The sequence below is a fragment of the Camelus dromedarius genome, chromosome 6, assembly GCF_036321535.1.
Source record: "Camelus dromedarius isolate mCamDro1 chromosome 6, mCamDro1.pat, whole genome shotgun sequence".
NCBI classification, from domain to species: Eukaryota; Metazoa; Chordata; class Mammalia; order Artiodactyla; family Camelidae; genus Camelus; species Camelus dromedarius.
The window spans coordinates 31,985,847-31,999,724 of record NC_087441.1 but is presented as its reverse complement, the minus strand read 5'-3'; the positions used below and the strand labels follow the sequence as shown (position 1 = coordinate 31,999,724).

At 37.1% G+C, this 13,878-nt stretch overlaps 1 long non-coding RNA gene across 1 annotated transcript; it reads left to right on the top strand.

Annotated features, from left to right (window-relative positions):
* The first annotated feature begins 4,799 nt into the window (after positions 1 to 4,799).
* LOC116154276 (uncharacterized) lies at positions 4,800 to 12,969 on the top strand. The gene is made up of 3 exons (XR_004138088.2): positions 4,800 to 4,901; positions 10,185 to 10,361; positions 12,900 to 12,969. It is a non-coding gene; the product is annotated as an uncharacterized LOC116154276 (long non-coding RNA).
* The last annotated feature ends 909 nt before the right edge of the window (positions 12,970 to 13,878 follow it).

The window sequence follows — 13,878 nt, the reverse complement described above, 5'->3', positions numbered from 1 at the left end:
GTATGTGTGTATATATATATATCTATATATATACACCACAGCTTCTTTATCCAATTATCTGTTGATGGACACTTAGGTTGTCTCCATGTCTTGGCTATTGTAAATAGTGCTGCTATGAACATTGGGGTACATGTATCTTTTTGAATTAAGGTTCCTTATGGATATATGTTCAAGAGTGAGATTGCTAGATCATATGGTAAGTCTATTTTTAGTCTTTTGAGAAATCTCTGTAGTGTTTTCCATAATGGCTGCACCAAACTACATTTCCACCAGCAGTGTAGGAGGGTTCCCTTTTCTCCACACCCTCTCCAGCATTTATTGTTTGTGGACTTTTTAATGATGGCCATTCTGACTGGTGTGAGGTGATACCTCATTGTAGTTTTGATTTGCTTTTCTCTGACAATTAGTGATATTGAACATTTTTTCTTGTGTCTATTGGCCATTTGTACGTCTTCATTGGAGAATTGCTTGTTTAGGTCTTCCGCCCATTTTTTGGATTGGGTTGTTTGTTTTTTTCTTATTAAGTTGTATGAGCTGTTTATATATTCTGGCAATTAAGCCCTTGTCAGTCTCATCATTTGCAAATATTTTCTCCTATTCTGTATGTTGTCTTTTTGTTTTGCTTATGATTTCCTTTGCTGTGCAAAAGCTTATAAGTTTAATTAGGTTCCATTTGTTAATTTTTGCTTTTATTTCTATTGCCTGGGTAGACTGCCCTAGGAAAACATTGCTAAGATTTATGTCAGATAATGTTTTGCCTATGTTTTCTTCTAAGAGGTTAATAATGTCTTACGTTTAAGTCTTTAAGCCCTTTTGAGTTTATTTTTGTGTGTGGTGTGAGGGAATATTCTATAAAATACTTAGGAATAAATCTGACCAAGGAAGTGAAAGACTTATATGGAGAGAACTACAAAACACTGACTAAGGAAATTAAAGACGACTTAAAGAAATGGAAAGATAGCCCATGTTCTGGGTTGGAAGAATTAATATTATTAAAATGGCCATAGTACCCAAACCAATCTACAGATTTAATGCAATCCTCATCAAATTACCCAGGACATTTTTCACAGAACTAGAACAAATAATCCTAAATTTTATGTAGAATCACAAAAGACCCAGAACTGCCAAAGCAATACTGAAGAAAAAGAATGAAGCTGGAGGAACAATCCTCCCAGACTTCAGACAATATTAAAGAGCTACAGTAATCATAATAGCATGGTACTGGTACAAAAACAGACATATGGATCAATGGAGCAGAATAGAAAGCCCAGAAATAAACCCACAAACTTTTGATCAACTAATCTTTGACAAAGGAGGAAAGAACATACAATGGAGTAAAGGCAGTCTCTTCAGCAAATGGTGTTGGGAAAACTGGACAGCAGCATGTAAATCATTTGCTTTTTAATTAAACAGGATGCCAAGGGATTGGTTCAAAATGAACATCAAGATTACATTGTTTAAGTGTAATCACAAATTTTTTAAAATTGCCCTTTAGGAAATATTAATGGGAGAGTTATTTATAGTTCTCTGTTCACAGAATTACTGCTTGTATTGAATTCTTATCCATATGGTAGTTGGGTCTGAGAAGATTTGCTCTCATGTGATTTTGCATTCTCATAAAGAAGGCAATATGGAATAAGTCAGTAATTCTGAAGAGTATTTTTCCTAGAAAGGCAGTGTGGTTTAGTATAAGGAACACAGGCTTTGGAATGGAGAAAGGGCAATCTGTATTGGAATCCGATTTCTACACACATTTTAAGCAGTGAGATCTTGGTCAAATTGACTCACTTCTTTAAGGCTCACTCTCTTTCTCCTTAAAATGGGGATATCTCCCAAGATTACTATGAAGATTAAATTTAAAAATATAGGTAAATTGCCTAACACATGTAAACATATAATATTAATCTCTAAATCACTAAGTACTTTTCAAATAGATACTTTGAAAGAATCACACTGCATATTAGCATCTCCCAGGTAGACATTCAAATTGTCTTGACTGTGAACTATGTGTTTATTGACATACACAGCTTATTATAGCTGATGGATTTAGTCCTTAAAATTTTTAAGCAATTGTTTATTTTCTCCCAGTTTCAACTCTAGGATAAACAAATAAGTGGAATACCTTTTCTTACATTTCTCTCACATAGTCATTCTGGCAAAGTCTACCAACCTGAGGAGAATAACTTTGTCCTCCCTAAGATTTTGCTCAACCCAGCTGGAACACACGAGTAAGAAAGACCTCCCTGAAACAGCTGTTGTCTCCAAGTTGAGCAGAATTCTCTGGAGAGAATATATTTTAAAAACATAAATAAAACGATTGTTTGACTATTTTTAAAGTGCTCTGCGTGTATCCTTTCTAATCACTCTTTTGTGCAGACCCCAGTGAATAAGGAACCCGAGTGATCTATCTCATCTCAATCTCACAAAGCAATTGCAATTTGAATTCAGATGATGGATCTATAATCCATTAGAAAATGAAAGAAAATTCATCTTCAGAAGAAACCTGAATGAAGAGAAGATTCTAATTAGATGCTATTTGCTTTTAATGGTGCTTTTTTTAATCCCTGGGGTGAATAAATTCCATTGTTACCAAGACACTCTATTATTCACTTGGTGTTCCCGCCCTCTCCAGGCCCCACAGCACCGTCCAGCAGGGACTAGACCTGGATCTCTTTAGAGCTCATTAATGCAGAGCCTCTGCTGACTACAGACAGGGCTTTGGTTAAACTTAAATGCTCTTTTCTATCTCCTAAGGGGTTGGCCTTGCTCCTTCCAGAGTGCTTTAACTAAAGAGATCAAAGATAATGAAGCCAAAAAATCTAAAATGGGCTCCAAGCATGGAGAAGAGAACTGTTCCCTTTCTAATCTAGGTCAGATGAGAAATAAAGTGAGAAAAATAAAACTTTCATGGAAAAAGAGGCAATGGATTACTCTAATTTTTGACTCTCAGTAGCTTAATTTGGAGTCTACATAGTTTGCCTGAGATGCATTCAAAAATTAGAATGAACTGCTACACTTGGAATGGGGGACTTTTTTTGTGTGTGTGTGTAAGTGTAATATTATTTAAACATTTTTAAATTCATAATTAATGTGTTATAATGAAAATATAGATTGAGGATTAATCCAAAGGAAGTATTTCATTAAGGAACCAGCAAGTAATTTATTAGAGAATAAGGTATTTCTCTTGATTACCAAACAAGAGGTCTGTGCCTTTCCTTAAATACTAAATAAAATTGGGATGCACATTTTACATTCATACCAGACAGATGGTTATTTAATTTAAAATGTGAGTCTTTGCCATGTACAAAACTCTGTACTAGACACTGGGGATTATAACAATGAATAAAACATAATCTCTTCATAAAAAGAGCTCAGTTTCTGGTTGGCTTGGTCAAAGCCTCAAGCGAACTAGGAAAAAGAGAGAGACAAATTAACTGCAAGACAGAATTAAGTGAACAAATCAAAGTACACAGAAGAAAAAGACATCTTTGTTGATGAGTGATCATGGAAGTCTGTTACTATTTGAGTTGCATGTTTTCAGTTAACGGAACAACTGAATGAAGCAAAGTTGTGAAGTTGTGAAACTTGTTCAGGAACTGGAGAATGGAGTTGGATAATAGAGCATAGGGACCATGGAAGAATGAAATAAGAAAAGAGGTTGGAATCATCACCTAGATGTATCTGAATGCTAACTAAGGAGTCTGGGCTTTACCCTACATAATAAGCTTGGCAAGCTGTTTTGGGTAGGGGGGGTATGTAGTTATGGGTATGAAGAGATTTTTAGGACTATAAGTGAATTCATCAGTAGAAATGTAATTTTTCATGTTAGCTCCGAAGGATAAATTGTAGATAGTTTTTTTTTTAATATTGGTTCAATCTGCCCTGTGTTGTTTCTTCCTTTTAAAATTTCAAACTGAATTGAATATTCTTCTCTAACATTTAAAAATACTTTTGTTCCCAACAAGGATAGGACTACCATTGGCATCATGTTCTATAGAGTGTTCAGATGCTCTTGGCATCCTGACTCATTCCACAGCCTCTGTCTTGCCCAGTTTGGCTCACTGATTTTCCACCAAGAGTATGTCCTACCCTTTGTTCTCAGTACATCCTGAAATCAATCAAAACCTCTCAATCCACATTTCCTCTATTCTGCTGAAGTTTGGTATTTAGGGGTCTTTGTGTTGCCAACCATACCCAGAATCCAGTGCCCTATGATGGCTTTGACCCAGCAAGAATCTTGCCAGCCCCTCCTCCTGTCACTACCCGCTGCTAGCCTTGAAATTAGAACCTGACTCCTGAACCCTATACCAGTGACCGCGGCCTTGCTACCTGTGAACAGAGAGATGTTGGCTGCCTGTCACTCCACCTCGTCTGTAATTCCTGCCCAAGTCCCACTGCTGAGTGTTGCCTGACTACATTCATAGCCAGTCCTGGGAGTTGGGAGAGTTCTCTGACCTTATGTACCTAGTAGGTAACCTCTCTTGTCACATCTCAGGCCTCTCCTTCTTCTTGTATCTTTCCATTGCTGCTGGGGCCACTGTACCAAATACATAAGTGTCCACGATTAACGATCAGTGCATCTGTAGAAACTCCTGAAACACAGAAAAATGGAAATTCCTTAACAAAAAATCCAAAATGTGAACTTTCGTACTACATGCATTAACACGATGGTCAAAGGCTGTTTAGTCTGCATGTAGACTTGAAGGAATCAGAAGCTTAATGCTTTCTTTAACTCAGCCAAGCAAGTAAACACCTGTACTTCTACGTTCTCTAACAGCTCTGCGTTGAGGTGACTGACTTCTCCTCACGTCCTGTCATCACTTGACTTCCCAGCCGGATCTCAAATTGTACTTCATCTCTGGAACATGCTTGGAATGCAAACAGGAAGAGAAGGAAAACAGGTCAATTGATTGTTGATTGGTTTGCTGGCTAATCCCATAGCAAAAGAAAGGTCTCTCCCACTTTATAAGCATTTAATTTATTCAGCCAAAAGTAGAAGCATCATCAAGAAGGAGAGTATACTGGAGGAAAACAAAAATTTAGGAGGATCTCTTTTTTTTTTTAACTTTTTATTGTAATTGTATCTGCTCTGTATTGTTGGTAACTACTAATTTTAGGATCTTAAATTCTACAACTGTACACTGAACTAACCAAAGGTTGTGATTTCCAAACCCGGAGGATCACTGATTTCCTCCTAGACCTCTGGAATGAAGCCTCCCAGCAGTGGTGCCCTGGAATCTGTGCTTTTAATAAGCTCCTCAGGTGACGTGAATGGTTGTTACAGTAGAAAGCGCTGATACACAGTATAGATACATTAAAGTTCTATTAATTTGTATTAGATATATTAATTGCTGGCTTCCTTTTTAGATGTTTCTGTTATAATCAGGATACTCTTTACAGACAGATCAATTGTGTTGATTGTTGATTTGTTTTTAAGTTATACTTTCTACTTCTCAAGACAAAAAGAAGCAAAATCTGAGGTCAGGACAATGAGAGAAGTTAGTGGAGAACGTGAGAAAATCTGATAATGGAGCAATAAATGAGGTTTGCTAGCATTTGCAGAAACCAGGGAAGATGGTTTTTATTCTTTAAAATAGTCGGTTTTGCCTAGGGGAATCGGTAAACCAGGAGCTTAACATTTAAGTCATTACAACAGTTGTTATAATTTACACATGTTGTAGACAGAATATTCAGGCTTTGTCTCAGTGAAAAAGGCAACATCATTGTCTTGATGGTAGTCATTTTCACAGTTTTAAAAAATTCTAATTGAATACTATCAAACTGGAAAGTCCTGATAAAAATTTCAGAGTATACTGTTCACTGATCTGAACAGATCCAGAACCAGGAAAGATGAGGATAAGCAGGTAGCAGTTAGGGTAAAAGGAGAAAAGGTTCAGTGAAAATTGACCCCTGAACTACAGAAATTTCCCTAAATGTCATTGGAAAAATTCTGCTTCAGAACCTGCCCAGGCAAGTCATGCAAGTCCAGTAACCCAACCCAAAAGAATGAAGAGACTTAGTCCTCCAGACCAGGCCACATACCATGTAAGACAAAAGAGGTAAAAACAGTATTCCCACTGATTTGGGCCCCTGATTTTTAAATAAGAATCTGAAGTCCTCTCACTGGAAAAGCCCAGTTACACAGATTATCCTCTGTCATACCTAAACACTCCCAGACCAATGCAGACCAAGCAAGGTGAGGCTCAACTTCAGGAATTACCAGAGAGCATTTAAGAGCTGCCTAGTTATCTTATTCTAGTTCTTCACAGCCCTTGCTCCAAGATAAATCTCCCATCTGTTTAATTTAAATCATCTCCTTAGAAGGGGAGAGGGTATAGTTCAGTGGTTGAGCACATGCTTAGCATGCACGACTTCCTGGGTTCAACCCCAAGTACCCCCACCAAAAAAATTATAAAATAGCACTTAAAAAAATAAATTAAAAAAAAATACATCATCTCCTTAGAGAATTAGCTTATTTTTCCCTTGTACTCCCTCAGTGGAGATGGAGAACAGCTGGTCCACCCACCTCTCAATGGTATTTATGACTATATCATTTCCTTTTAAAATTCAAGGACTCTAAGAAGAAGTTTTTAGAAATTTCCACCTCTATTCAGGTTCCCTTTTTATTTTTTGATATAAATATTTTTCTAATGGAGCTGAATGGATAGACTTATACAAGATTGTTTTTCATCTATAATTTTGTTCTACTTATCTAAACTTCAACATGTTAGGAAAGCAATTAGAAATATGTGCAATATTTTTGAATTGCCATTTAATGATTAATATTAATGATTTAAGAGGCCTGTGGAGTCCAAACATTAGGCACTCAGCCCATCTGTTGCACACTTCAGTTTCTTATTGGGTACAAAATGTTTCTACACAAATTGCTTCTGTCATTTTGAAATATAATGAACAGATAATCGGTCCTTAGCCTCATTCTCTTCTTTTTCTCTCACAATTTTCTCTAGGTTCTTGGGATTTTCTAGTTCTTTCATTTTCCCTGGTCATCCTGCTACTTTACTAACATTTTTATAATTGAAAAATTCACTAGTTCATCCCTCCTTACCCTATATTTTTAGAAGGGACCTACTTGTCATATTTTTTTCACACCTAAAATACTAATACTGCCTAAACTGAATGTATTGATAAATAATTGAAAATAAAATGATAGCATCCTCTATAGTGATTAAGGAAAATAAAATGAGCGTGGAATTAAATTCAGTCATCAGATGTCATGAGAACAGGCCCCTAATGCTATGTCTTGGGAAGCACACGACTACTTGCGAGCTGACAAAGATGAGTGTGCAGATTTCACCCTTTCCTTTATTACTTTCTGTTTCATTAATAACATATTTTTCTGAAGGAATGAGGGTACAAGGAAAGAGAGAGATCTTTATTTCCTCGAGTAATGGGATCATATGAGGGGAAAGAACCACAACTTGATCTGAACTTAGAATTGATCGACTCTTAGATCCCACAAGAAAAGCAAATGAAACCATGTAAGGTAAACAGTTGCCTATTTGGGGTCATTGGGGAGGATACTGTGATTATGTCAAGTTTGGTTCTAAGGTTTCCAGTGTGAGTTTACGCATGACAGCAGCTTTGTATCGATGACAAGAAATCACCTGGGAGGGCTGCCTGTTAGGCTAATACTCCGTTGAAGAATTTTTGCTCAGTGTGAAATTGTAAATTAATGTATGGTGGTTCCATTTTGATACCTTCACGAGTGGTATCCAATGAATGGTGTGCTAAATTTTCTAAACAGTATCCCTGCCTGAACACAATAGGACATCATGCTGTCCTGGGAGATTTTTCCCCTCCTCTGAATGGTAATTTAGGAAATGAGCCATAAACTCTATGTGCACAAGTGTACCATAAAAAGCCCATTAACTAAGGTGCAAGTGAAATGGATCTGACTACCATGTGTCTGGCATGCCATCTCAAAAGGTGCCACTTAATAGCCTTCCTGACATCACCTTGAGCCCCCAAACGAGAAGGGAAAATGAGAAGAAGGGGGAGATGTTTTTCCCCCCAACTCTGAGTAAATCAAGCAGCGTTTTGTCTAAATCAAAGCAAAGCCAGGATTGAAAAAAGCAACAACATGATACATCTTGGTCTTCTTCCAGCATCAGCGAGTGTTCTCGCCAAAAAGCAAGAAACAGTATCTGAAATGTTTGAAAGGCAAGAGGCCGTGCCAGCCCTCATCCATGGGGTTACTTGAGATGGGGAGGAGGAGTTCCTGAATGACTGGCATGACTTGTTGCCATTATCAATCAAGGGTTAGAGAGCTCACTTGGTGTGCCTGCCATTTTACCCAGTGCCAGAAAGGCAGCCTTTCTCCACAGTTGAGAGTGTTTAAGGTCTGTGCAACATAGCGAGGTAAAGAATGGCTCTAAAAGCAACAAAAAGTTAGGTTTAATTTGCTTGACAACAACCATTGGACCTAAGCCCAGGCCAGGAATAACGTGCCAGTCATCACAGTTTGGTTGTGATCATCTCTCCTCCCTCAGGTCAAATGGCACCTGTAGGGAGGGAAGCCATTTTCTGGATAAGCCACACAGAATGCAACCTTTGGACATGACCAAGTCAGGTTCAAAGTGGCAGACACTGAGCTGGAGGAGGGAGGTGCAGACCAGGTCCCCATCTGATAGCAAATCTGGTTCATTTTTGCTCTGAACTGTGACTCTTTTCAGGCCCCAGAGGAGTACAGAGGGAGAATAATCTGGAACAGGGTCAAGAAGAGTATATATATTCTACATCCCTGCTTGCTTCTCCTGCCTTCTAATGTGAACACAAAACAGAATGGGGCTATAGAAATGTAGAGAACAGTGGATATTTGTGGCTAAATCAAATGTACTTTACCCTTCCTTCCCTACTACTCTCTACCAGTCTGATGAGACAAAAACTAAAAATTTAGGGTTTTAATCCAAGAAACACTTTTTCAGGTCTTTTCACTCTACTGACTGGTAAATAGATCATTTCTCTGGGAGGAGCACTAATTCTTTCACATAACTAAAACACCCATTTTAAGGTCGTATCTTCTATCTGTTGAAACTCATGACCCTGAACAATGGCATATGTCATTCCTTATTTTATTCAAAGCATGTGTAAGGAGCAGGACCTGAGCTAAACTCTAAGGATACAGCAGTGTTATTACATTAAGTAACTGTTTAGGAAACTACATTGACTTACAGAGATTGACATCATGAACAGATAGAAAGTTATGTTTCCTTTTTTTTTTTTTTTTCTTTTTTTAGGAGGGGTTTGATATTTTTAAGAGAAGATTGATTCAGGTTACACAGGGCTTTAAATGAGAGACTAAAACTTTATTCTACAGGTAGTGTATATAGGGTCTAACAAATGCAATGTTAATTTTGAGGTCAATTTAATGGCTTTAAAAATAATTGTGCAACATACTATTTGGAGTTCATAGCCTCAGAATATTTGGAAATGATCGCAGAGAAAAATCTTATCCAACTTGGTCAACTTAGAGATGAAAAAGTTGAGATCCAGAGAGATTAAATTGAAACTCTGGGTTAAAGATAGTGGATCAAACCCACCAGAAAACCCACTCCAAAGACTCTGAAAAGATACACAAAGATGAAGAATGTAAGAAACAAGGGAAACAACATTTAGGAGGCTAGGAAGCAGAAGGCTGAGTGGTAACAGACTGGGCAATTTTAGAAAATGATGTCAGCCAGCAGGGGAAAAGTTGCGAAGCAAGTGGATTTACATCTCAGAACATCCCAAAGGTGAGGGATAGGTGATGAGAGGTACCACTATAGGCGAAGATGATTGTGGGATAAAAAGCCAGATGATAACCCCATTGTCACCTCCAAAGATGAAGCACATATTTTAAAAAATCAAATACATGGCTGTTTTAAAGGGAGAATTGGGACAAGAGCCTCGAAGACTGGCATACTGTGCTGGTTTTTCATTATGTGTTTAGGTGTAATGTGGGTCAGAGAGAGAGAGAGAGATTGATTCTTAATAATATATTAGATACTAATAAAAAGCCAATCATGATACATCTCAAATATCATCATAGAACTGAGTCATTATATAGAAATTAAAAGGAAATTCCTGTTCAACTACTTACTTGAAAAAAATTTCAGAGCAACTATATTGATGATTTTTGTTTTTCATTTTACTATAGGTTGATTTTGATGCCTTTTTCTTGCTAGGTTATGGAGATTTTGTAAGAGGTCTAACTTATGTACCAATGGAGGGAACTCTGGAAACTGAGCAGCCTACCACCAGTTGTGGGTACATCATGTGAGTTACAAGGTCCCCTGGGAGAAAAGGGCCTAGTCTACTTTTGGACTCACAAGTCTCGAGGACTGTAATTCTCAAACTAAGAGGTGAGAGGAAGACTGTCTCAACACGGGAAAGTTCATTCTAATTTTTTCACAGAAGAGACTGACTATAAAAGAAGAAACAGTTTCTTCCAAGATATTAAAAAAAAAAAAGTGAAGTATTTAAAGACCCAAAAATTCAAAGATCACTAAAGGGAAAATATTACTATTATAGAAAAATAATTCCTCCTCTATACCATGACCATACCCAAATTCTAGAGTTTAAAAATAAAATACATAGAAAGCAAGAAAGCAGGAAGGGATAGAGAGGGAAATGGCAAGTAAGCAGAGACCAATGATTATGACAGGAGTGGAACAGACCTGCTTCCTGAGATTCCTGAGAACACTGGCTAATTGAAGAATCTGGTATCAAGAGGAATTTAGGAGGTATACAGGGAAGGAAAAAGAATTTGTGTTTGTGTGTGGAGTGTAGGTGGGGAGGGGAGAGAAGAGAGCACTAGTAATTAAATAAGGATATGCATGGGGGACTCAGAACCCAATTCTACGACTGTCATCTACACACTTTGTAGATTTAAGGGGTGACCATTCATAGTGTATGCCTTGGACAGTCTCAGATTTATGTTCTCCTAGTTTAATTATTAATAGTACCCTTTTCACTTTCAAAAGTGTCTTGGTGAGGGCAATAAATTCTATGATCACTGTAGTCCCAGGGCCCTTATAGTTGGGGAAAGAACGTTAAAGCAGTTTTGGAAGAAATGAGCTTAAAGGAAGGGACAAAGAGGGCAGGGCTTTCACTGAAGACCATTTAAAGGAAATTCTATGGTTCTGTTCTGCAAGGACCAAGAAATAAAGTAATAAACCATGGATTCTAAAAATCTGTGTGTTCTAAGAAAATATTAAACTGATCTCACTCTGGAGAAAAATAAAAGCTCAGTGGTAGCTTATAATTCTCAGGATCATTATTTTTTACTAGGCTGTATCTTAAGCCTCTGAAACTATCTTAAAAACACTCCATGGAGTAATTATTTAAATATAATTTTCCTTTTGCTTTTTGATTTTATTAAGGTGGAGTTTTAGTTTATGGTCATGATATCAAATAAAAATTCAAAATTTCTTTTATACTTTTCCCCTAATATCATTACTTATTTGTGTGTAAGATTATGCCTTTATTGTACCCACCAGTAGATCAGACATGGTTGTAGCTAGCACAGCAGAGCCAGTAGGAAAAAGAATTATCTTTTAAAGTCTTTGGCTAAGGTCAAAACTCTAATAATATAATGATTAACACAGATAAATGTATAATCTAAAAGGCATTACTAGATATGTTATTCATTACATTCTACTTTGGACTTTAGCCAGAATTTGGTCTACTGCTGAGAAGTTCGTACTGCAGCTTGTCTCAGTTTACCTGGTACATTCCCCATTTTGGAATTGAAAAGACTCACATCTAAGGAAACTTCTCAGTTCTTGACAAACTGAACAACTGGTTACCTTAGTTCATAGGATCAAATTATTATAAAAAGATCAGTAAATTATGTGAGTATTAAAAATACGTTTTTACAAAAATCCAAAATCCTACTGATGTTATAAAACAATTAAAATGCATTTTTTTTGATTTGTTAATTTTAGTTTGCGGTTTGCAAGCAGCATCAGAACCAGAGGTCCCAAAAATCTTTATAAAAGGCCATCCTTGTGTAGTTCCAAGCCAGGTCCAGTGAGAAAGAGCCAGAAATGTCCAGGCCAATTCTGAGGACTTAAAAGGTTCAGATAGTTCGGATAAGCTTTGGAGAAGCAGCCAAATTCTGGAAGCGTATCAGAACTTCTTCCAGATCACAAACCTTTTGAGGTTTGCTTCTCCTTAGTCCAAAGCCACTGCAATAGCTGACAGCCTCTTCACAACTTTATATGAGCAATAATGAGTATGAGATTATCGGAGGCTCCAAGTCACGCCATTCTCTCATTGTTTGGATAATAGAGTTCAGAGGTACTGAGGATAATCTCACTAGAGAGACAGAGACCAACTTTCACTTATCATTCTTCCGTTCACTTCCTTTTTAGCTAATTAAACCTTGGTTCTTCACAGGAAATAAAACTTTGCAACCTCCATAATGGTTTGGCTTAGTTAAATTGTATATATCTTTCCCAGTTTGTCTGGAAAAACAGGAAAAGAGAGGTGCCAGCGTGAAAATCCAGAATAGAGGGTTATCTTTTAAATTAGCAGATTTTTCATTTGCACATGGCCTGGGCTGGCTGTGCCACTGGGTCAGTAGGAATGCCTGTCCTGGATCTCTGGAAAGCCTCAGAGAGAAAGGGAGGGGAGAGGGGCTGATGAAAGACTGAAAGAATATTTAGAACTACACGGCAGCCGCTCTTATGGGCGTCCTACAGGCTCCGATACGTGGCCTCACAGTAAGCCCAGTAGAAGGCAATGGCATGCGATGTGTGAGGAGATAACAGAGCAACCTCGCTTTCAGTTTGGGTCGAATTTAACCTGTGTGGGAGTTGTCTCTTTGTATCACTTTCCTGGGGAATCTGAATCCATGCTCACATGTAGCCCCTAACTACTGTTTCTTGTCTACTCAGAACATAACGATGTGGACAAAAAGACGGATACTGTGGGACTAGGACTTTCCACAAAGTCACACACGGCACTGTGAGTTCTGTTTGAAAAATAATCAGTAAAAATTCTTTTTTTTCCTAATATATTTCTAAAGAAAAGTGAGGTGAGGAGAAAGTAGACAAAAAACTAGATTTAATAGATACGTTTTCATACAATTAACACATTTAATCTATCGCTTGGAATTTTACATATGGAATCTAGTAAAAATTAACAAATGTTCATACAAGATAACAAACTGCCAAGGGATGTGCTAATTAAACAGATTTGGTGGAATAAATATGCTACAATTAGAAAGGAACTCTGCTGGAATTAATACATTTTAAAAAATTCCTATACTTTGGACAATCCTGTGTTTCCTGTACCCTCAGTGGTCATACTACTTAAGATTTCTTGTAATTTTTGACCTACTTTATGACTAAAAGTCTTTCATTTATTATCAGTGGTATTTAAGCTTAGAAACAATGGTATCTCAGAATCTAAGAAAACCATCTGATTTTGTACAATAACTGGATTTTGGAAAAGTATTAAAGCTGTTTACTATAAATTAAACAACAGAGTGCTATTTGAAAGATTTTTTTTAGGGAATTCTGTTATAAAATAAATACCTATTTTGTGGCATCCCTAATTACTTCCTAATTTGTCTTTAAAAAAATAAATCTAAAGTTTTGTGTACTGGATTTATGAAGGAGCCAAATTTTAGGTGACTGTAAAGTTTAGACACCGTTGTCTCATAGACTTAAGAAAATAGTTTGATGTCTTAACAACAACAAAAATCGCACTCATTTAAGAATTCAGGCCTAACACGGGGCTTAAAATCACAAGGCAACATTGTCTTTGAATAAAAATGTGCAAGAATTTAGATACCTGGAAAGTCTCTGTGGCACATGAACAAAAATCAATTCATGGGACTCATGAAAGAGAACAGGACATTAGGTAATAAAT